Source organism: Spodoptera frugiperda, chromosome 28 (genome assembly GCF_023101765.2).
Source record: "Spodoptera frugiperda isolate SF20-4 chromosome 28, AGI-APGP_CSIRO_Sfru_2.0, whole genome shotgun sequence".
NCBI lineage: Eukaryota > Metazoa > Arthropoda > Insecta > Lepidoptera > Noctuidae > Spodoptera > Spodoptera frugiperda.
In genome coordinates this window covers 11,130,880-11,157,137 of record NC_064239.1, presented here as the reverse complement: position 1 = coordinate 11,157,137, position 26,258 = coordinate 11,130,880, and the positions used below count along the sequence as shown (strand labels likewise).

General features: G+C 32.9%; 1 protein-coding gene across 12 annotated transcripts in view; it reads right to left on the bottom strand.

Moving 5' to 3' along the window:
- Positions 1-25,757, bottom strand: part of LOC118265585 (CUGBP Elav-like family member 1) — a 405,267-nt gene extending 379,510 nt beyond the window's left edge. For 3 of the 12 annotated variants that reach the window (XM_050705788.1, XM_050705792.1, XM_050705797.1), the window contains exon 1: positions 4,544-4,790. The gene's annotated coding sequence lies outside the window, so the exon portion shown is untranslated. Of the gene's footprint in view, positions 1-3,969; positions 4,104-4,543; positions 4,792-25,544 lie in introns of those variants that run through there. The other 9 variants (XM_050705791.1, XM_050705796.1, XM_050705801.1 and 6 more) reach the window with 6 other exon arrangements.
- Between the last annotated feature and the right edge of the window lie 501 nt (positions 25,758-26,258).

The window sequence follows — 26,258 nt, the reverse complement described above, 5'->3', positions numbered from 1 at the left end:
CAATTTAAAGCCTGTTTTTGTTCATTGTACTCGAATTTTGATTTGCGGTCCATTTACTAGTATAGGGTGTCCTATTGTGGTGTGCTGTGTGACGGTTGTATTAATTAAAGGTAGTTAATTGGAGCTGTAAGTACTGCGGGCTGATGGAGGGCTCGTTTTATAGTTAACAAGCCACTTCAATGAATTTTGTTGGCAATTTTATGTTTATTGGAACAATAGGGTAAAACAATGATTGTAATGAATATCGTGATAGTGATGATAATTATTTATTTGTATTAAGACTTAATTTGCTAACTGATCGCTGGTAATAACGATGCAAAGAACTGGTTTGAAAATAATAACAACTCGCACACGTTGTTTAAGACGTGCTTGAAAATTAGACTGACGATCAAGAGATTAATGTTATTGATTTCAAAGTCAAAGTCAACCCTTATCCACTGTCTCGTTGCTTGAGTGGTAATAACCGCTACACCCAAACTAGGGATATCGGATTCAGTTGGCGGATCGAGTAAAGTATTAACAATCATACATAGTCTTTCCACAAAAATATACCAAAATACAATGGAAATGAGGACCCACCTATTTTAATATCTACTTATAATTAATTAAACAAAAAACCAAAGCCCTTAAAATAAAAACAAAACACTAATCTACAAACACAAAGCGTACTTATATCCACTATATTTAGGTATAATTTTGTCTATCCATCCCCTCAGACGCACTTACAAGTCTCCCTGTCTGTCTATACGGCAACAATCGTAGTAATTATTGGTGGAGTACCGACTGAATGATAAGTGCGTCGCTGATTCATCGCGAGTTTGTCTGTATAGAGGATTTGTATTGAGTGAAATAAAAATAAATAGATTATGTTGTTTATTTTACATAGGATTATGACATTGAATGAGACTTGAGTATGTGGCAGAGTAAAATATTTATAACAAGGTTTACTTTTAACTCAAAATCATGGTTAGTTTATAAGGTGAATGAAGAGTCCCTCTGTGACTCGAAACTAGTAGAGCTTTTCTCCATTAAATTACGTGAGTAAACCGTGATTTTTAGTTAAATATAATGTAGTTATTTCAATCCTACAACAATTTTGATTACATCGAAACTTAATATCCCAAAAATGATTACTAAATAATGATAAATTAATTACTTATTAGAATCGACGCTAATAACATTTTAAATTATACCTACAGACGAGAAACTTAGACAATATTAATAAAGGATGATACTAAGAAATAAATCGTAAATGAAGGCTATTAAGGCTTAAAATGATTATTGTCTAGTCTCAAATTTGACTTCGAACAATACAAAATCAGCGTCAAATTATCTCAACAATTATAACGTACTTTTATTGACTATTTAACTTAAGATTAACTCGAGCGTAATTCGAATTGTAAGTCACAGTTTTACAAAGAACTCATCTTAGGTATAAATTAATGTAAGAAGAGTAAAAATTAATTGGAATTGAGGGCAAACAAAATCTTCGAATCCATTACAATCCTCAAATTCCCAATCCCCAAAAGGCCGGTAACGCCACTTGTAACGCCTTTGGTGTTTCCGGAGCCCATGGGCGGCGCAGTTTGCTTACCTTCAGGAAATCCGTCTGTTCGCTAACGGGATTATCATGATGTATATTGATTACACAAAGGTATAGTTATGGCAATAGATGGATTTATCTATTCCATAAGCAGTTTTAGCTTTACAATTTTTTATGTAGGTACATGAGTTTCTTGATAACCTTGACAGCTATCACCGAACTTGTGTTATGTAACATCTTTACTGGTGAAATATTGGTGATGGAGGCGACAAAACTGTTATCTTAAGTACTTTCCTATTCGAATGTAAAATAAAATTTTCCTACACGATATCACCTACCAAGAATTTATTTAATCATTTTAATTTGGAAAATATTTTTCAAATGAGACTTAGCAATAATACTTAAGTAGGAAGCTTTTTCGAGTGAATGCTGCTACGCCGAAGCGGTAAGCCGATTAAAATCCCCAATGAGACTTATATGGGGTGACATACGGCACGTTTTCTTGAAGAACCTTTTACTTTTTTTTTGTGTTGGTAAGTCTGCGTATGGGCACCGACCCGCTTAGTAAAGCAAAGCGAAGATGTGGCCGAAAATGCAGCACAGTATCCGATTCAAACTAAAGTTGTAACAAATAAATCGATAGTTGAATGGTTTATATATCAAAAATCTTAACTGCATAAATTCTTTTCCAGATATAGGCTGGGTCATATCTATGTATGGATTTTAGGCTTTCTGAGCGTGAAATGAAATATTTATAACAAAAAATATTTTTCAAGATATGAATACATACCTCGCTAGTGACTTCGTTTTTGCTCCCGAGTGTAGTACGTATGTATACGCTCCTTTATACACAAATTAAACTAAAACTTCACCTCCCATACAGCATTGTTATCTCTCTCTCTCACTCTGTTCCTTCATATTTAACTTTTCATTTAGCGCCCAAACCCCCAAAACAGCGCTAAAACATTTAGTAATAGACTACATTTAATTCAGAGACAAGCTAAGTGCAGTTTAACGACTAATATTTACAAAGTTAATTTAAAACTAAAACGGACTAACGAGTAATTTAACTGCATTCGTTGTGCAAACAAAGTTCAATGAGACCATTCGGATTTGAGTGCACTGTTGGGGCCAAAGATGGGGACTAGTCACTGTTTAAAGTAATGCAAGTTTGATTCTATTAGCAACTATTTATGCAGAGAAGTCGATATTATGATTACAAATGGGTTTATAGGAAAAAACGGTCTTGAGACAGAGTTGAAATATCGGAAACACACAAAAACTAATAAACATGATATTACATGTTTTTGTACTTATTGTGGCCATTCTACGAGTAGGTACATACTTATTAAAGAAACACAAAATAGGTTTCTAAAGAGAGATTAGAAAAAAACCTCTTTTAACTCAAGTATCTACCTGATACGAAAAATAAAATACGAGAAAATATTTATACACATTTTGAGCTCTTATCAATAGTGACACTGAAATTTCTTTAATTTTTTTTTATTTATGTGTCATTTTTGAAATTAATACAGGGTAATGCATATTTAATAGCATCCAAAAACCACTAAAGTTTAACTTCTTCTTCATATTGGTCAATCTAAGCGACCGTATGTCACACACAAGGTTGAGACGAGACCATTCTGCTTCCATAGTTGTATAAAACCCTATTTTATAACGCATACATTGCGAACACTTGGGGGAACTTTGTTTCCTATATCATACTGAACTTAAATCAGCCATTAAAGTACTCCTTTGATAAATTATTAGAGGATTAAAAGTATCGATTTTGACAAAGGTTGGTAAAAGCCTTGCCTGGCTACCTTGGTACTTTGAATAACTTAACCAGTACTTAAGTATTTGAGCTAGATATTAAGATTTAATATATCAGCCATTTTCTAGGGTTGCTTTTCCACCAGAGATGTGCTATGCTACGTTGCTGTGGATGCGTTTGGCTTTCACCAATCATATTCATTGGTACACTTAGCTTAGCATTGGTGGAAACGGACTCAGCTAGGCTATGTTTTTATATGGAAACATGTGTGTTATGGACGTGTGCTATGGATTGCTTCCTTACTATCGTTACATCTCATACTCAAGCTGCGCATCTTCTTCGCACAGCACAGCATACATACATAGCTTAGTATCAGTAGAAACGGTTACAGTTTCACAACTGTAACCGTTTCTACTATAGATAGATACTAATCTTCGTAGAAGTTACATGCACATATTTGGTTAAAAGCACCCTAAGACAAGCGTGGCGATGTTATCGACGGATTGTTTTTTAAAATATCTAATCTATATAAAATTTTATACCTACATGACGGTCTCCATTGACCCTAGCTGTCACAGCTATAGTATGATTGATCTAGCGTCAAACAAAATATTTAAAATCGACTACACAACAAATATAGAACTCTGCTTACCTCTTCAATCGAAATAATGTTCAGATGGCAGTTTTTAGCTTGATTTAATCGTATGTCACGGTATATTCTACTACAAGAATACAAAGCGTCGTATCAAACACTAAAAATTTCGTACAAAATCAAAGATTTCAAAAAAAGACTACTATATATAAAAAAAACACACAACACATACTAATAACTAAAATTTTAGTCACATTGCGTAGGTCACAACTGAGTTATGACACACGGGTTTTTCCATGATTTTCATGTTATGTATAACGTGGCCAGCATCAAATTGAATGAGCTTTTACATAATTTTGACAAACTTTTTAATCGAAGTTTTAATGTGAATTGTGAACTCCTTATCATTTTATGTTATCGAGAATAAAAATTGATATTACAAAGTTTTTCTATTAAATCTACGAAAATATGATTGCATTTGAAAAATGTTATAGCACAGGTACATGACGGTCTCCATTGACAATCTAGCTGTCACTTAAAGCTATAGTATGATTGATCAGTAGCGTCAAACAAAATATTTAACAATTGTTTTTGGAACTACACAAGTACAAATTAAATATAGAACTCTGCTTACCTCTTCAATCGAAATAATGTTCAGATGGCAGTTTTTAGCTTGATTTAATCGTATGTCACGGTATATTCTACTACAAGAATACAAAGCGTCGTATCAAACACTAAAAATTTCGTACAAAATCAAAGATAGAAAATCGAAAATCAAAAAAAGACTACATAAAATATATAAAAAAAACACACAACACAAAATATGTAATAACTAAAATTTTAGTCACATTGCTCGGCCATTTGTCTCACAACTGAGAAAAAATTATGACATGGAAAGTGTCACGGGTTTTTCCATGATTTTCAATGTTATGTATAACGTGGCCAGCATCAAATTGAATGAGGTTTTACATAATTTTGTATCAAACTTTTTAATCGAAGTTTTAATGTGAATTGTGAACTCCTTATCATTTTACGTGTTGAGCGGGAATAAAAATTGATATTACAAAGTTTTTCTATTAAATCTACGAAAATATGATTGCTTTACTAATTGTAATTTTAGCATAAATGTAAATTCTTTCATTTGATTTTCAAGTTTGTATATCGTAAATGACATCTATAATGTTTTTAACCGACTTCAAGAAAGGAGGTGGATGTTAGTTCGATGGTATTTATATGCTTTTTTATGTTTGTTTGCGGATAACTTTGTCGTTCAAGGACCGATTTGCAATTTTTTTTTGTTCTTGAAGAAGGCTCGCTGGTTATATAAGTGTATCGCAACTAAAAAGTGTAAAATATTTTTTTACAAAAAAAACCGACTTCACTAAAAATATTAAAATAACTTTAGTATCGCAAGTCAATGTTAAATAAAAAACTAATGATACCGTGAAATATCGACTTCGAAATTAAAATTATTCCATTTGGAATCAAAACGTACCTACTTCCTAAACAAAACAAAACAAAACTACTATAATCAAATGTAGTACAAACTGTTTAATTTTTTTTTTTTATAGAATACAGACGCGGGGTGTTTTTGTAGATTCGGTTGTAGAAAATTATTCTTTGCCATGACACCGTGTACATTTCATGCATAAAATACATTTGATAAACATTTTTAGTTGCTTTAAATGTATAAAAGACATAAAACAATGATGAAAAAGTAAATACCCACCATTTGGGTATTTACCCGGGTATAAACCCTGCATTTGGGTATTTTGGGTATTTACCCGGTATTTACCGGGTAGAAACCCATCTCTATTCACAACTAACCTTTTCAATTCTTAATCTGCATACATAATCCTAATCCGATGAAATAGATTTCAGCAGTTCGTGTATTAAAATGTGAGTAAAAAAATGAGCAACATTTTTTCGTCGAGCGAAATGCAAATCGAACGTGCCCATCTTTATAAAAATGCAAAAACGAACCATGAAGTTTATAATCGTATTTTATCAAAGTCAAATCGTGTTTCGACATTGTGAAAGCTATGGGTCTTGCTCACAGTAAAGGATGCGCTAAGCTTTTTGGAAGCGTTATATTGAATAACTTGGAGGTTTGGAGATCGTAAATATTAGGCAGTAGCAATGAGAATTAGTTTCCAAGTCTCTCTGACTGAGACTGCTGAGAATTTTAAAATTGAATAACATCATACCTTTTTCCATTCAGACATGATAGTGTCGAGTACAGAATCAAGTGATTCTCTGTAGATTTGTTTTTGCAAGAAATAACTATATTTTCTTCTCTAAGTCTTCTTTTATCTCCGCTCCGTTTTTTCCTAGATTTGGCATCAGTACAGAATCATATTGAGATTCATTTTAATATCCATGATTAGACTCAATGGAATCTTTCCTCCAGAAATTGCTGAAGGTGTTTTATTGCTACATTTTTGGCTATCCATGCTATTGAAAAAAAATACTGATAGCACAATTTAGCATCGCTAGCACTACACACCCACCTTTCCACCTGACCTGATTGCATCGCAAATTGTTCATGAATAAATAATATAGAAACAGTATACTTAAAGAGAATCACTGTAACGAAACTGATTGTGTATGTAACGTAATTTCTTTACTTCGAAAACGTTTAACGTATTTGATAAATAGGAGAATGTAAGCGTTTAAGAAATCCCTTTGGTGATTTTATACTCCATTACTGTAATTTATTGAGTGCTCTGAGCGGAGATTTAAAATAGAAAATGTACTTTATTTATAGGCAGGTAAGTATCTATATTGTGTTTGTTATGATTTAAGATGTTGGCTTTGAAGTATAATATTATATTGATTTAGATTATATTATGATTTTATTTTTATAGAATAGATGTTATTTATGTTCATCAACCAAAAGATGTATAAAATGTAAAGGTAAAATTGATTTTCATGCTTTAAACGTGCTAAATATTGGTTATTAAATATTGATAGTGATTTTTCAATCTGTAATCTGTATTTAAATTATTATATTAAATAACTCGGTGTACATAATATCATTAATTTGTTTAAAATTACTGAATTATCAGAATCACAAAAACATTACGACAAAAATAATTATCATTTTCCAGATAGTCCAGATACATAGATAGTTTTTGTATGAATATTAATATCAGTCTCTCTTCATAAGCTTTAATATCAGTATGTATAAATACTATCTATGTTCAAATTCCAATTTTAACTTACATTGATATCGCGAAATATCGTTGTAACAATAAAAAATACAAAAGATATTGTACAACAACAGAAAAAGGATCTAATTTTAGAACGACTGCGGGGAATAGCTGACTATTCGATGAATTATTGAAGAGCTTGTTATACCATCGACATGCTACACTACTGTATAATGTAATCTGACATAGGTCAGTATATTATGTAGTTGTCTGATGTAACTATTAACTTTTTTCTTGATAATCCAATGTTTTAGTGCCACAGAGACAAAAATTAAAGGTGTAAAATGGATGAGGCTATTATAGATCAGAAGAGACACAATAACAGAATCTTATCGGAAAAGCTCTTAGTAGTCAAATAAATTTACATTAACTAAAAAATCACGGTTTACACGCGTACATTCATGAAGACAAGCTCTACTAGTTTCGAGTCACAGAGGAGCTGTTCATCATAAGCAGCGCACCCTACTATGATTTTTTAGTTAACAATATGTCTCACGATAGTTATTATAAAAAATATATTAACACTTTTAGTTTTTTTTTTTGTTATAATGATAACTACGAGCTTTGTGTGGTGACGAATTTGCGTAGCGCCATTTATAGGCATATTAGTCGAACCTTTTGGGGTGAGCGTGTCTTTAGTGAATCAATTTCTATAGTTAATCTTTGTGTTTTAAACTCAATGTATTTTGTGATTATTTAACAATATTTTTCTTGGAATAATGGCAAGAATTTAAATGAAACTATAAGTAATGTGCATTATAATCCAAAAATAAATCTCGTTTTAGAATAATATCAAGGACAAGATCAATGAACGTATAAAGTATTCTTTTTCTTTAAGCCATATATACATTTACGGCTAAATAAAATTTCATATCAATCCTTAACTGATTGAATTTCGGCGAACTAATCATTTAAGAGGATCAGAATTGGAGTATAATTTTATTTGATACTCCATTTTATTATACGAACTAAAGTAAGTAACTTCAGTACTTCGATATTTAAGTGGCACTTGAATAAAAATGTTTCGCGTTAACCATAACACAATAATATAGGTTACCTATTTCACCGAATTGCCCGGAGGCTTAAGACGCTTTTCTTATAATATGAGAGTTCGGTTTCGAAACCTACCAACAACAAGTACTTATGTCACCTTTTTCAAGTCTAAGATTATATAGACAAACGGTCAAGGAAAACATTGTTAGGAAATCGGGGCTTATAATTTGTAGTAATAAGTTTGAAATCACCTATCCGCATATGAATGCTCACTTTCCGATCTCCGATTCTCCAACCACTCTTAAATTTCTAACCCCCAAAAAGACAGTGTAACGCCTTTGGTGTTTTGAGTGTCCGTGGAGGGCGGTGATTGCTTACCATCAAGTTTACCGACTTATAAGAGACTCATAAGAAAAGATTCTTTGAGTCATCACAAACTAAATTAATACTAATTAACATTGAAATCTTAAAATCTCGTCATCCTCAAAATCAAAATAACTGACAATTTCTGTTAACACCACCAAAATGACTCAAAATTCGACAAAGTCGTAAGCAATTCTTTACAAAGTCATACACTGTCCAGTCTGGTATTTTAAAACCCCCATTCCAGTAATAGCCGGTTCAATAAGCGTATTGTATCGCCGTATCCAAGTAACTGTCGACCTCATCAAGTATTGACCGGTCACTATCGACCGACACACTTACCTATACCTATGGTAATTTGTGTTATTGGTTCCTTCCTCTATTAATTTATATTGATGTGTTTCAAACCTACTTTATTTTACTTTAAATGGTTCTGGTGTGCTTTTGTTTTCGATTTGTAGATGGCGTTAGGCTGATCTTGTGGTAAGGCCTCTGATGGCTTGTAGTTTCCAAAGAAAATGAAGACCTACTGCTATTTTTTGTCTTTACTGCAGAGATCATGGGATAGTACATATGTATATCTTGAAATTTTTCCAACAAAAGTACTAACTAAACACATTTCTTAACTATATCGAATACAAAGTTGTAAATTATTTAAACTCATTAGAATGACTATGAGCGCTGAAAGTGACAGCAGCGCCACCTGTCACATAATACAGGAGTTAATGTCGCAACGATATGATTGGCTGCCAAGTAGTGACTGCAGTGACGTGAATAAATCATAAAAATGAGAACGCTATTTAATAATTTGTTTATGCATTCCAGTGACGTCCACAGAAAAATGTTTGGAGAAAAATCGTGTGGAATTTTAGTGGACATTGAACTTTACAGTTTGTTGATTAAAGTTTACAATTTTATTTTGGACTAGAATCTGCCACTGACTGATTGACTGACCGCTTCGTTGGTCGAGTGGTTGCAAGTACGACTGCCGGATAAGGGGTCTCGATTTCGATTTCCCTCCGGCCTCCTTTCGGGCCGGACAAAGTATTACTGGGCATTTTTCGGAAATTTTCGAAAATTTCTCAGTGGTTTCCCAAAAATAGCGAAAAGTGGGTATACATTGTATAGCAGCATTACGTGTCGTAATATGTCCCACTGGCTACCCTTTCGGAGATAAAAGGCGTGAAAAGACATTGGCATCGATCCCTGTTTTAAATTTCACAATTTAGTTTGTTTTTTACTATACATTTTCGGGATATAAGTGGCCCAAGTTAATATAAAATCTGACAAAATAATATCCTGTGAAAATATTGATCTAAAAGTGACATTTGCCTTTTCACGCCAAATCCCATACCAAAGCCAACTGATTAATGTTTTAATAAGACACGATATAAAATACTAGCCAATAATTCATGTTACAAGGCATTCAGTATAGTTATGAATGGGTCAACAATAAACCTACTGAGATACATTATCACATGATATCACACAGTACACTACATCATGTCTACTATACCAAATTGCTCGACAAATTGTCTGATGATGCATAGGTTTCCTGATGTAGAGGCGTCATGTCAGCCGTTATGGATAAAATAAAATAAATGAAACTATAATCACACTAATATTATAAATGTGAAAGTTTGTTTGCTTGGATGTTTGAATATTTGTCCGTTAATAATGCTGAAACTACTGAACAGATTTTGATGAAAATTGTTATAAGATACTTTTTGTCTAACGGGAACCGGCCTCATCTAGTTATTGAAGAGATTGACGTGTAAAAGAGTTACATTGTAACCTATTTGCAAAATAAATATCATTTATCATTTCTAAAGTCGCTGACGGAAGCTAGTATGAATATATTATCAACTAAAGTACTATGTATATTATATTTTCAAGCCAAAGCTATAAAAAATATAGGTAGATGCAGAGATGTACATGAAACATGAAATGCAACAGCTATGTAAGTGTCGCTTGCAGTTATGGGTAAGCCTATTCTCATAAACCAGACACAATTGAATTCAATTGTCACTTGCTTAAATTAGAAATTAAACTTGAGACTCATACTTAGTCTTTACAGTTTCCAAACACTTGACCAAGGCAGTCAGAAAAATGTTGATATAAAAAAAAAACCTACAAAAACTTTGGAATAACTAAAACTAAACAAATTAATCCAAACTAGACAACCGAAACGAAATCAATACATCTAAATCAGTGAACGTATGTGATCATTAGCTCGCGTACATAATGATACATTGCCCTACATATGACAAGTAAATATATTTACAATAAACACACAGTGGTAGGTAATTAATTTCGCAGTCCAAAATAGCGATAGGTCATTGCACTGCGAATCAATGTAGCATCGGAACATTTATGTTTTAGCAATAATTTGATGGTAATTAGCTGTCAATAATTGTCATATGGGGTAAGTGATTGAATTACTTGGTGATTTAAATAGAAAATCGTGTGTTTTGGTACAAAATGTTTGTGTTATGTGACCATATTGTTGAGAAATGTGTAAGACGTTGATGTATAAAAACATTTAAACATTTTTTCTCTAAGAATTTGAGAGAAGCTTTATTTTTGTACTTATTTTAAGTTTTTATATTGTCCTACTCAGAAACATTTAATGATTATTACTTATACAATTCCTTAGTAATGATTTTGTTCGGAAAACAGTTGCAAAGTACTGGGTTAAAGTAATCACTAAATGACATTTAGTACGGCGGATAGGTTTTATCGTATTTTTTATTAATTTATTTTATTTATTTATTAAGGCTTATCAACTAAGATACATACAGAGTATCAGCAATTATTTATGTATCTTTATTTTTCAAACAATGTCCTATTGTTAATTCCAGAATTTTAGGAGAGATTTTTAGCCCTTACATCTCTCAATTTTTTCCACTTCAATAGTGTCCATTTTTTCCCAACTCATTATTACCCTACCTCATATAAATAAAAAAATCATATATCACAACATTTTTTTACTAAATACCACTAAAACAAAACTCCACTACCGGCGTGAGAACTCAACACGTCAAGATTCGGAAATAAACGCCACAAGAAATTAATCGGCTGACTGCCAACAAAACGTATGCATGTCCATTCATTTAGTCATATTAGTATGTATATATGTCACCTATTATATCATTAACTCACATAACGTAACTAATGAGAATGTACAGCGGTAATAAAAACGCTCAAGTATATTTTTTAAAGATTACTGAATATATTTTCGTTGGCAGACATTTTGTTGTTTTGTTGTGTGTATGCGTATTATAAAATGTACAGGTATTAGATTATATAAGAGGAAGTTTACTATGTTATGGATGTGTATGACACGTGTATAGTTGTTCAGATATCTGGTATATTTTTAATTTTATGATAAATGGAGTATTTGTATCGTATGGAGTTGATTTCATTTAGTGTGATATTTGAGTTGTTACTTAGGTCTATTATCGAATTAATCAGGTAAAAACAAATAATAGACTAGCGTATTTATTAACTCAATTGACTATTAATTTGTGCTAAGCTCTTTACTCTTATAAATTGATAGTTTAAAATTGAGAAACATGTGAGACATTGGAACGCGATTTCATTTCGCCCTACTTTAATATATCGCCAATCTGGTTACTACATATTATGACCGTCTAGGGTATATAGAAACTACATTGGCGATACTGTAAAAATATGATCTACTTTAATATATTTTTTTTCTAATACTTTGCAAAACTCCAAAAGAAACAAGGATATCGTGACCCAAGCGTATATTTTCGTTTATTCAGAAGGCAATAGTTGGTAAGTGTGGACAATAGCCCGTAAGCTTAAATTCGTCCCTAAGGACTAGTAGCGTCGTAGCACAAGCACGTACATATAGCTTATGTAAACGAGGTTAATAGAAATAGCAAACCCTTCCTTAAGATGCTTAGGTAATAGGGAAAGTTACAAGGACCTTGGGTATGAAAATGGCTGGTGTAGTAATCTGAGTCTTAGATATTATAAGGTAGGAATTTTGGGAATAGAAATGGACACTTAATAAACTATTAATAATGTCTTTTAAATTTATGTTTTTACCTATATAAATACACAATTATACCACCTCACCTCTGTTTTCAATGGGTATAGGCAGAGAATGGAACGCCAATTGCTACAAATCTGCACCACAGATGAGAGGGACCCAGTGAGGCTGATGTCTGATCTGGAGTCAGTAAGAGTCTGACACTCCCTCTCGCCTCGCCCAAAGCGGGAAAAGTCATTGGATGATTTTCTCCCCTTAAAAAAAGAAAGCCTTAAACCTCTTAAAATCCTTTTTAAATTTCCTGACCACCAAACTACTCTAACTTACCACCATTAACGTTCACGCCCATCTATTCAGAATGCATGACCATGTTTATTCCGGCCAAAACAATAATAAGCCTGTAGTTAAATCAAGTGTTAAAATGCTCAACTAGACTGCACTAAATGCATTTGGAGGCATTTCCCTCAATTCGCCAAGCCGTTGGCGGGTGCTCAGGGCTGCCTGGTGCTAAAATAGTTTTTAACGTTTTTCCTATTTGGAACAGAAAAATGTTTTATAAAAACTGGGACAGTTGTTAGTGTAAGTAACAAGTTTGTTGGAATATTCTTTGAACATTTTTTAAGGAACGAAAACTTAGGTTGTTTTTATAAAGTGATATTTATATATATTTATATTGATTTTTTTTTTTTGTAAACTATTGGTTATTATCTATATATTAATACGTGATGCAAAAACTTTGGACCGCTTTTTACGAAAATTGCGCGGACGTAGGAGCATAAAATTTGGTACACTTATAGTTTATGTGTAGGAGAAGTGCAGAACGCTAATATTTTTCAAAAATAATGTTATAAAGTTACATTAAATAAATAAATAAAACAATACACACACATGCATAGTATCTGATCTTTTTTGACAAAACGTCAAAATCGATAGACATTGCGATGAATTTTCACGTCTAATACCAATAGAGTTTTATAAAAAAGCAAATTGAGTTTGAGTTAAATAAAAATTATCCTTGAACGTATGTTAAGTTATTGTAAATCAAATCGTATATGGTCGAATTTCGACCACTAGGCGACCACTAGTCGTATTAATTATGTATATGTAAATCAATCTAATTAATATTTGTGTAATAAATATTGCAAAAATACCTTTCGGAAACTATGGCTAAACTTCATGTTACTTAATATTATAAATGCAAGTGATTGTGAGTTTGTTTGATACTTAATCACATCAAAATAGCTGAAAGGATCAAGATGAATTTTGGAACAGGAATAGATTATGGTATGGCATAATATATAGGATTTATTCCACGGGATCACGAATGAAGCCGCTGGCAGAAATTAGTTTTTAATATGTATACTTCGTATACATGTATGTTTTTAGTATGAAAAAAATAAGTAAACAAATAACAGTAGGTACTAAAAATAACTACGAATGCTACAAACATCATACTATTACTGATTCCTGCAAGTCAATATGCGTGTGTGTCGTAGTTTGTATTAACTACATAAATTACATTTCATTTTAAATCAGTACATTATTTTCTTCCCACCAAATTAATCTGACGCAAATTCTCAAGTCAGTGTACAAGTCTCATAAATCTATAACGTTCCAACTAAATCAGGCAATTCGACAACCCTCGGGGCTTAGCACAAACTGCACTAATTGTTTTGGAGTCGATCCAAAATATATACTTACCAAAATTTCACTCGCAGCACTGCATTTCTGAATTGTTTTAGTTATAAGGAGCGTAAGATTAATATTTTAACAGTCCAATTAATATTGTACCCATCACAATTCCACTCTAATGATATCTGTGAAAAAAATCCGTGAAATAATAATAGTGCTTTGCTGGGCCTAGAAATCGAACCTAAGATCCCTTGCAGCCACGCATACCAAGGAATGCTGCTCGATCAATGCTACATTCATCGAAAATAATATGAAAATACCTAATTGCGATTTTAAACATTTCTAATTTTGGATGTCGACAACAACAACATCCACAGCCCATACTGCTGACCAAAGGCTTCAAGTTTGAGCATTAATCACCACGCTTGCTCAATGCGGGTTAGCGATTTCAAAATTATAAGCCCAGGTTTCCTCTCGATGTTTTCCTTCACCATTTGTCAAGACTGTCTAAATAATCTTAAAAAGTACAGATAACTTGGAAAAAGTCACATTGGTACTTGCCGTTGGTAGGTTTCGAACTCGCGCCGTACCCAGGTGTATTTTGTAAAAAATAGGACCAAAAGCCTAGGATTTACGAGTATCTATTGTTTTGCTACAAGGATTACGTAGAATATCCTGTACTTCAAAGTTTCTTGTCGTCAAAACGTCTTGGGATTAATTTGTTTAAGGTTCACAGTACCAAGGGTTGTCCCAAAGGACACAGAGTTCTGTCGTGCAAAAACTTGACTTGGCTCTTCTTTGAAATTTTGTTGAGATGTATCAACTCATTTTAAGGAAAAATCTTTGCTTCAGAATTGAAATATAAAGGTCTGTATCAAATGTTTTCTAACGCTTTAGCACGTCTTTAGTGCATGGAATTTACAAGGGTAATACAGTGTGGGGTATGAGGTAAAACGTTCCCTATAAACTTGAAAAGAAATGAGAAGAAGAAAGAAAAAAGCATTTATTCAACACTGCACAAAAAGAAAACAGTGCTTAAAAATATTATTATTCGTCTATGAAAAGCTTCATCCATGTAGAATTAATAATTTATTTCTTTTTGTTCTGTTAGTTTAGTTTTAAAGTTTTATAAGTCCCATCTTTATTGATATTCATATTAATGATAGTAAATTAAACTAATATTTTTATGATACAAACGAGCACATGGTAAGCGATCAGATGCGCCCATAAACACCCGAAACACCAGAGGAGTAGTAACAGATGCGTTGCTGGCCTTTTAAAAAAGAATACGCTCTATTTAAATAATTATTGTTAATAAAATAAGACAGATATATAATCTGTGTTATTTTATTCCAAACAACCCTAACTAAATAATTAAATTATACTATTAATATACAACGTATTGCAAAGATGTTTCTCCAGACACATAGGTACACATAAAACAATGAACGCATCGCACTTTCATTCAAGATACACTGCCCTATTTCCAGACAGGAATCAGAGCTATTTGCGTCCCATTCCCAGATAGTAAGCAACTAATTTATTATTAGATAGTATTGTTACATAATAATAAACGTGAATTATTGCCTGCATTAAAACGTCTTACAAATCAATTGGATGGATGAATTTTTGTTTTGCTATAATATGATCTTGCTGTATGCCACGGTTTAACGGAAAAATAAAACTTGTAAGAATAAAAGAAGTATTGTGACATATTAAACATTTATAAACTTTAGGGTAATTATTTCAACAATTATTCTCAATTTGCTGCCTCATTGTTCGAGTGGTTGCAAGTGCGACTGGAGGCATTAGGGGTTCGATTCAGTGGTAGCCGGTCTGGAAAATGCTTTACTAGGCTTTTTTCGGACTTTTAGCGACATTTTTTACGTTGTGGTAGGTGGACACTGCCTACCCTTTCGAGAATAAAAGGCGTGACGATACGTATTATTAACCATTTAAATAGACGTTTCTACTCCTTTTCAAGAGCAAAAGCAGAAAAGATTATTTTCAAACCTAGAAAACAAAATGATAAAGTCGGTATTTAAGTGTCGCATAATACAAATAGTGTTGTTCTTCGGATCGTTAGGTTTTAGAGTCGCGATAAACTGTGCGTTAAAATTATTAAACTGTTTTAAATTAAAAAGTTAGTTGTATCTACTTTAAACTAGCTTTTTGTACTGCTGTATTATATGTATTGGCGAAAAATGCATTACCAAAGTTTTCTTCATTAGTTTTGATATTTCGTTCAAAAAGTGCACATTATTTATTATGTATATACATAACCTCACACCTGTCTCCCATGAGGGTAGGCAGAGACAATGGAAAGCCAATTGCTCCGATTCTTACACCATATAATTTATTACGTTTGTAGTTATAATACAGAAGGAACTTTTATAACTTACAGTTTTATTTCAGTGCTGTGATGCTTACTATCAGACAAGCTGTAGCTTAAACTACCTGCAGTAGCATAAAAACTATCCCAAAAATAAAAAGCTCAAATCACAGTTACACCCACAACAAATGGAGCACAGTAGGGCTGATGTCTCATCTGGAGTTATGGACTACCTAGTGGGTTTACCAGGGCGCCAGCTCGAAGCAGGAGTAGGAAACGGTGGTTTATAGTCAGTAAGAGTCTGACACTCCCTCTCGCCTCGCCCAAGGCGAGAAAAGTCATTGGATGATTTTCCCCCTCAAAAAAAAAAGTGCGCATTATTTATTATTTTTGTAATTACAACACAGAAGAACTTTTATAACTTACTGCTTTATTTTAATTCTATACTAAATCAGTGTAGTAATGCTTACCATCAGACACGCTACAAGCTGTTAGCTTTAATTACCTTATCCCAAAAATAAAAAAGCTCAATTCTCAGGTATACCTAGAATACCCCGACCACGTGTTTCCAAAACGATACAATTCTCACCAATCAATTTTATACCCGCTCCGCTTGGTGACAGCGACCCGTACGTCTGTCTGTGCACCGCTTCGAGTTGCACGCCCAAAATAATTACAATTTCGAGGTCACCGCCTACGTGCGAATTTTATTTTCCTCTGTGCATCGTTTAGTACGTAAATCTGCAATATATTCACTTGTTTGTTGTTCACAATTGTTTTGTTTTTCACTTTTAGAATTATTTTTGGGTAATATATATGCAATGTCACGCCTTTTAACCCCGAAGGGGTAGGCAAAGGTGTACACCTACTTTTAACAATTTGTGTTATAAGTCCTATGTTATTACATGGTGGTGGTGAGCCTATTGCCATATACCGGGAACACTTTCGGACTCCGTGCTAAAAACTGAAAAAAGCCCAGTAATACTTTGCCCGAACCGGGAATCGAACCCGAGACCTCTTGTCCGGCAATCGCACTTGCGACCACTCGACCAACGAGGCAGGCAACGAGAAAGATTTTTGGGTAATATTGCTCCTATATCAAAGATTTTGTAGGTAGGTCAGTTTCGTATATAATTAGTTTTGCCAGTAATTTGGATCAAGATTATCAGATTAGTTGAGTGGTCACGGCCACTAGTAACAGGTGATGGTAATTTGTAGTTCTCAGTAGCTATTTGATCTAGGATCTTAGGAAAATTGTTGGTCGTTTATGAATAGAGAATTAATACATTGGTATAACTGATAGATATCGTTTCGAATGTTAACTAAAGATAGTAAGGAATAAGTATTTGTTTCACAGATACTGACTTCTGTGACTAAAGCTTTTTTAATGGGGAAAATCCTCCAATGACTTCTCCCGCCCTGGGCGAGATGAGAGGAAGTTTCAGACTCTTACTGACTAAAAACCACCCCGTTCCTACTCCTGCTTTTCGAGCCACAGCCCCGGTAAACCCACTAGGTAGTCCGCAGCTGCGGCTGTGACTAAAACTTGGATTTGATTATAGACATGTTTCACTAATAGTAAAATTTTGTGGAATTTTGTTATAATCTATACTAATATAATATTATATAATATTATAAAGCTGAAGAGTTTGTTTGTTTGTTTGTTTGAACGCGCTAATCTCCGGAACTACTGGTCCGATTTGAATAATTCTTTTTGTGTTGGATAGTCAATTTATCGAGGAAGGCTATAGGCTATAAAACATCACGCTATGACCAATAAGAGCCGAGCAGAGCGGCTGAAACCGCGCGGAAGTAACTAGTCTATACTAATATTATAAAGCTGAAGAGTTTGTTTGTTTGATTGTTTGTTTGTTTGAACGCGCTAATCTCCAGAACTACTGGTCCGATTTGAATAATTCTTTTTGTGTTGGGTAGTACAGTTATCGAGGAAGGCTATAGGCTATAAAACATCACGCTAAGACTAATAGGAGCCAAACAGAGGGGGTGAAACCACGCTGAAGTAGCTAGTAAATAAATATAGACTGAAAAATTTTCGCACAGAATATATTACTAACTAGCTTTTGCCCGCGACTTCGTTCGCGTGGAATAGTGACTTCCGGCAAATTTTTGGTTTTAACCAAATAGTTCCCGATCTCGCGGGATCTCTTCAAAAATGAGATGTGGAAGATATTCCAGGGAACTCTTCAAAAATCAACATAATGAGCTCTGCGTTTGAATTTAATAGATGTATACTCACTTAGGGCATTGAAAAAATAGTTTAAAAACGGACTTAAACTAACTTAAAACTAAAGAAAGCTACGAATTACGAATTTATAACAATTAAAAAAGAAACTATATTACAACCTATCCTCTATGCTATAATAACCAAGCTTAAACTAAATAATTTAAAAGAAACGACTTAAATCTAATCTAATTAATTTATAAATTAGACTTACAATTTTATTAAAAAAACTAACTACAGTAACTACTAATAATCGATATCAAACTAAACCTACGTTAAATAGTTTAACCAAAAAACCAGGAAAACCCAACAAATAAACTTATTAATTGACAAATACAACGAAACCAATTTAGAATATACGAAACAGCAGGACCACTACAGACAAATAATCATACGACTGATAATACACTTTTTCTACGATAGTACCGAAGCGCTCGGCCGATACCCAACCAAATGAATGTAACGAAACCATAGCGCGATCTATTTCGATCCCAACGCCATCTATCGAGGATAAAGACAACTTGGATTATTTATTTATACTCCGTTCGGGCATTTTCTTTGTACTAAAAGTTTAATTATATTGATATTATTTTTTTCATACCTTTTTACTATTTATTTACTTTTTTTCGATGAATTAAAACAATAACATGAACCAAAGTCGTGTAACGATCGACATAGAATTATCTATACTCCGTTAGAGCATTTTCTTTGTACTAAATGTTTTATTATATTGATATTATTTTTTTCATACCTTTTTACTATTTATTTACTTTTTTTCGATAAATTAAAACAATAACATGAACCGAAGTCGTGTAACGATCGACATAGAATTATTTATAAATAATTTATTTCTTATTTTATTTTTTGATTTTTGAAATAAAAATATATCTATGTCCTTTCTAAGGTTCTAAACTATATCTGTACCAAATTTCAACCAAATCCGTCAAATAGTTGCGGAGATTAATGGTATAAGCATAGAATGTTCGACGTGATTATTTAATTTGACATAACTTTTTTATTTATGAACCGATTGACATGAAACAAACACTAAATGTAAATTTAAGCATCCCACAATATATTCGTGAAAACCGCATCCAACTCGGATCAGCCGTTTCTGAGATTAGCGCGCACAGACGAACAGACAAACAGACAAACAGACAAACAGACAAACAGACAAACAGACAAACAGACAAACAGACAAAAAAAAGTTAATTACATTTTTGGGTTCGACATCGACATAACAATAACCCCTGCTATTTTTTTTATTTTTATTTTCAATGTACAGACAGCACTTTTCTACGATTTTATTATATGTATAGATTGTTGTGTAAAGTATTGTTAATGACGCACGGAGGTGAGTAACCTGCTTGTTATGAAAATTCCCAAGTCCTTTCCTCGGCCTGTTGCCAACAAGTTATCCAATTTTGAAGTCTCTGCAAGTATTCCTGTCAAAATATGTCACTAAGGGTTACTGACCTCTTTTCTGAACGAAAACATAAATGGAGCGGCTATAGTTTTTGTAAGAGGAATTTAAGGAGGATTTTTTTAAGACCTTGGTCCTTCTATAGTGTAAAATGTAACTGACAGTAAATGGCTATTACATTTTACACAGTATATGGTTGAAAAGGTGATTTGAGTTCTAATTTAGCAAAAATTGAAGCACATTATGGGTCGCTGAGCCAACAGCAATTTTTTTTTTTAGTAACCAACTAATAAGTAATTTTGTAAAAGTAAAACAACATTGGTGAAAGACAAAATGCAATAGACATCGTCGATTGTCGAACATTTAATTCAGTTGGAAAAACTTGTAAACATCAGAAAAATATCGTAAAACATAATTAGAAAATTCAGGCCGACCATTTAATTGTATAGCAGTTATTTCAAGATAATACAAAGTGCGAATTAGATTTCATTATTCATTTTCATCTGTCATTTTGATAGTTTGTCGTGTAGTGAAGAAAGCGGTGACAGAGTTGTAAATCAATCGGTTGATGATCCGGTATTTGTGTTAGGTATGCATGACATGTTTTGCGGTCTATATTTTTTTAAGAATTTTGAGGTTTGAATATGTTTATCTTAATGGATGTTTATTTTGCTACATCTTATTAAAGAATCAAATCATGTACACTCAGCCAAATTTTATTAATGGATACTTAGGTCTGATCAAAAATAACATATTTAGAAAAAACTGGGATTTTGTAAACAGCGTTGCTTCAATTTTGTATTTTGAAAAGGATGATTTTATATAAATATTTGACTCGCAACTTGAATATTATGTTCAATATAATTGAAACCAAAGTAATATAATATAATTATTATACAAACATAATACATACCAACATAAATTTATATTAGTGTTGTTAATTTACCAGCAACCTAAATCCAAATAATTTGTAATAATGTAACATATACAAATCCTAAATTGACCAAATAATATATTCATAATATTAATCATAACATAGGTATGTGTGTCTTCAACAATGTTTTGAATCCAACAGGATTAAGAATTTGGTATAGAGCCAACAAACTGGTGACTTTAGCGAATCATTTTAATTGAATGCATCTCAACTAATTCCAGTGTTTCTTTCATTCTGATGTCTTCAAGTCGTGACGTGATCAAACGTGCAATATTTTACAAAGAAAATTATCGAAACAGGTGCTTCTTAAATCTTATTGTTTTCAACGTGACCGCAAATGTTTTGAACAGTAATACACAAAGTCATAAAATATTCTTAGCAAGATTATTAGATTAGTAGAACAACAGATCAAAAATGTTTTTTATACTACCAAAATCTTACTCTTCATTAATTATTATGTTATCGGCTGAATCCGTAACTATTTGACGAGGAACTAGACTACCTAATTTTAAGGCATGCTATATTCATGATCAGCATTCCGAGACAATCGACGGGGTGATTCTGGTACTCTTCATCCTTAAAAAATTGTTTGCAACGCGAAGGATACACAACCAAACTTTCGCATTTTTAGTATTAATAACAATAAAGTAGAAGCTTCACCATAATCAAGTACGAAGTCGTAGACGCGACGCGTAGACGTAGACGTAGTCCATATATTATACGCTTTTTTTTTTTTGAGACAGGAATCTCATCCAATGTCTTCTCCCACCTTAGGCGAGGCGAGAGGAAGTGTCAGGCTCTTACTGACTAAAAGCTACCCTCTTCCTACTCCTGCTTTTCGAGCCGGAGCTCCCGTAAACCCATTAGTTAGTCCGCAGATATATTATACGCTGTGACCTTCTTCTATTTACAGCAATCTTGTTTGTCAAAAAGACGTAGATATGATTTATATGCGATTGGCCAATTATATGCTCTATTTATATTTTTGTTTGGTTGACTTCAAAGTTGATAAATATAGCTTTTAGGAAAAACCTTGCAATACAAAATATGATATCAATTTATAAATTCACACCTTCAGACATCTTAAAAAAGATCATAACAAATAGCTCGTCTGTTTAAAAGTATAAGACTGTGCCATTGTTACTTACAGGTAGTTTCGAAAAAGTCAAAGAAAATTATGTTTGTGTTGTTTTATTGCATAGCACATCTTATTTGAAATGAAAACAGTAACAATCTTTTTCTTCCGATACCACCCAGTAAACGAGCAGATTGATCACCTGATGGTAAGCGATTGCCGTCGCCCATGAACATCCGAAACAACAGAGGTGTTTCATTTGCGTTGCCGGCCTTTTGGGGCCTTAGGAATTTTGGGGATGCTGGGAAGGGATGTTGGGGAATTTGGGATTTGGGAAGGAGGGTAATTAGGCTTCCAGTAACCTCACCCACACAGAAAACACATGGCAAGCGTTGTTTCACGTCAGTTTTCTTTGAAGCCGTAGTATCACTTCTGTCGAGTTGGCTCATTCAAACAGAAGGATGGTTCTCCTACATTTAAGCATGGCTCACCCAGACGTATATCATAAAATATATCGAAATACTTCAAAATCGCGAGCACAGTGTGCTTATTAATCGAATATCAACTGCTATTTATCAGTTAGCTATATACTAATATTGTGATATAACATTATTAACTAACGATCAAGGAATAATGATATAGATAGTCGGGTACGACAGAAATGCGTCGACCTATGTGACGGACGGCGATAACCCACGGGTCGGTCGCTTCGTTCTAATGGACCATGCAGAATTGTTTTTAGCTTATTTGCAATTCTCTTATGAGATACATTTATTTTTGTTGCTTACAAAAATTACTTTCATGTTTCAGATGAGTAGCATTTATTTATTTGGTATTTTATGGGGAATACCAACAGCTGCATTTCAGTGGTATTCGGTTTGTTGATTTTAATACTATACAGGTACTATTTTTTTTCATAGTTTCAAGATTATCTTATTCTCACCTATGAATCAATTCTATAACATAATATTTACAACTAAATAGTAAACTATAATAAACTTAAAATCTAAAAAAATAATTAAATAAATAGAACATGAAAATACTGGTGTTCACTTACCTATTCAGGTAGATTCACCACCTGGATAAGTAAATTCGTCACACACAGGATCAAAAAATTTACTCACTTTTTATATTTACAGTTTTATGACAAACCGTTTCTGTTGTTTACTCATATTATTTTCAGAAATTCAATGACGCAGCTTCTTAGATTAACTAATAAGCCAACAGATGGTTTTTAGAATGATAGCACATTGGGTCATTAGGTTGTTATTTTTATTAATATATCTTTAAGTTTTTGGCCATCATAGCGTCTTTTTGGTATGTAGTTGGTTACTATTAGCAGTACCTTACCACGAGTTAGTGTTTTACGAAAAAAAATCATACTAAGTGTACTGTTATACTTAACATAACAAACCCCCAGCAAAAAAAAACACGTTCTCTTTTTAATAAAATAACATCTTAATCATCATTAATCTTTACGATTTGAAAAAAACGAAAAGAGAGCGCGTTCGGCGTTCATATTGGTTGGTTTATTCAAGCCTGCCAATCAGACTTGTACTAAGGGTACTCCATACCAAATAACGCTTCTTTTTCCTGTTTTAATAAAATAACATCATTCGTTTTTAATCTTAACATAAGAATCTCTATTTAAACCACATTTAAAAAAATATATAATTTCTTATTCTATCTCAATAAATTACAAGAATAAAATACAAACCATTTGCTTAAAGGAATAAGCTGGATCTTTTTCTTTAAAACCTGGGCATGAAAATTAAATTTGAATAAAACAACAAACGATTATTACTTACATATGTACTAAATCCCCCCTAGCTAATTACCCCACCACAAAAATGATTTATAATTCTACCAAAGTATACTTTATGGAACATTTAATAGTCTGTGGAGTCTTGACAGGTGTCTTTTTTCCCGCGCAAACCGAGACCGAAGGCGGCCATTTTGTAGAAATAATTTCTGATACAAGTTATCAACAATACTTATTTGTTTCCAGCCATTAATTGTGTCTTGAAACAATTTATTTAATTTCTATTCCAATTTCAAGTAATTTACTAAGTATTAAAAATGTATGGCTTTTCATAGAACTTTTTCTAAGTACTTAGTCGTAAGTGTGGGAGAGCCATGCTTTGGCACAAATGGGCCGATTCGACCGGAGTGATAGATACCACGGCCTCATAGAAAACCGACGTGAAACAACGCTTGCGTTGTGTTTCGTTATGTGAGTGAGGATACCGCAGGCCCAATTATCCCCTTCTTAAATCTTTCCAGTCCACCAGCAACCCTTAAATCTCTAACCCCCAAAAGACTGGCAACGCACTTGTAACGCCTCTGGTGTTTTGGATGTCCATGGGCGGTGGCGATTGGTTATTTATCAGTGGTTTCAGCGTGACTGACAAACAGACATCCAAATAACAAATCAAAAAAAATATTTTCAAATTTAATTATTATTATTGATAATGTAGTGTGATTGATTGGGGAGGCCTATGTGTTCAGAAATGGACGTCTCATGGTTGATAACATAATCAGATCATAATAATGACAATGACTAATAAAGTTTACTTATTTAACGCTAGCAAGTTAAAAAGGGGGTAAGCAGAATTCAACGTCTAAGATAGTCATTGTGATAAAGTTTATTAGTTTTCTCAAGAAGTTACTGAGTTAGTGGGTCAAGCGTGATGAAGGGGTAAATGTGCAAACCTCTTTACATCTGCGTAAGTATGCATTAGATACGCTGTTTTAATTTTTAAAGGTCGATAGAGGGTCGCTTTGTAATTAATAAAAGTAGTTTTATGATATTAATTTATGATTATTGTATGTAAAAAATATTTTCAAAGTAAAATAGAACTAAGTAACTCGTATATTTTTATATAATAATAAAACTATTGAATGAATGAATGTGAACGTCTGCAACTGTTCTATCATGAAGGATAAATTATATTGTATTGTATCCCTTAACTTAATAAATAAAAACGCTAAAGAATATTCTAGGTCACACAAGTTAACCTATATGCTAAGTTGATAAACGGCCACAGAACATCTTCACTCAATAAAAACTCATATCCATTTCATAAAAAGTCGAGCAAAACTTCCATCGCTTTGAGTATCGTAAGAACGATTCAAAGTTACACGATTCTCTATCAAAACTTACTAACTTATATAACTATTTAACAAGAACCCGAGACTTGTAGAAAAACTGTCAAGAATGTTGATACGTACTTCATACAATCAAGCAAGTTTTAAATAAAAGAATATCCGATAGCGCTAGCAACCATAAAAACTGGAGCATTACATCAATATTAGCAAATTACGCTCATAAAACCACGTAACACAGTGAAAGGTACACGATATACAATTAAAAACAATAATAAAAATTACCATTACACGGTAACTCACCACTTAAATCAGATAAACATCAAATATGCACAACACCACAAATTAGGCACACACACTGCACGTAATTGGAATCGCAAACAGTCAAAAACTTTCGCCTAATCAACCGAATTGTTCGCAAACTTTTATACCACGTGTTGCTTTGCACTTTGTCCGTGGGGAAAAACAATTTTATTTCATGAGCACCGGCCGCCACTCGGCCCTCTTTCCCGCAAGTAAACTGACAACGGACTGACCGTATTTTCTTGTACATATACATATAAACAATTTATTTTCATAGCGCATCGATGCGACTAATGTACGGAACGGTGTGTGGATTTTTGATTTTAGAAATGTTGCTTCTATTTTTACTTGGCTGATGACGCGACAGTTCTGATCGGAGTTCGCGAAGATAGATTTAATAGTTATTAAATCCGGTTTTATTATAGGGGTTATTAGGCGGACAAAATCTTTATTTCTGTTTTTTTGTGAGACATAAAGGTTTTATTTTTACATTTTATTAGTTAAAATTGAAGAGCTTTTGTATTATGTGTAATTATGTTGTATCTCCATTAAAATTAAATTATCTAGTAGAAACTAATTGAAAATTAAAATTTATTTTGTAAAATATTTCTCTAAATCAAATAATAAATTAATAATAGCAAAGAAGATTAAATATAGAGGTAAGATGCGCTGAAAGCTTTAATTTAATAGCAATTACGCATTTTCTCCATAAAA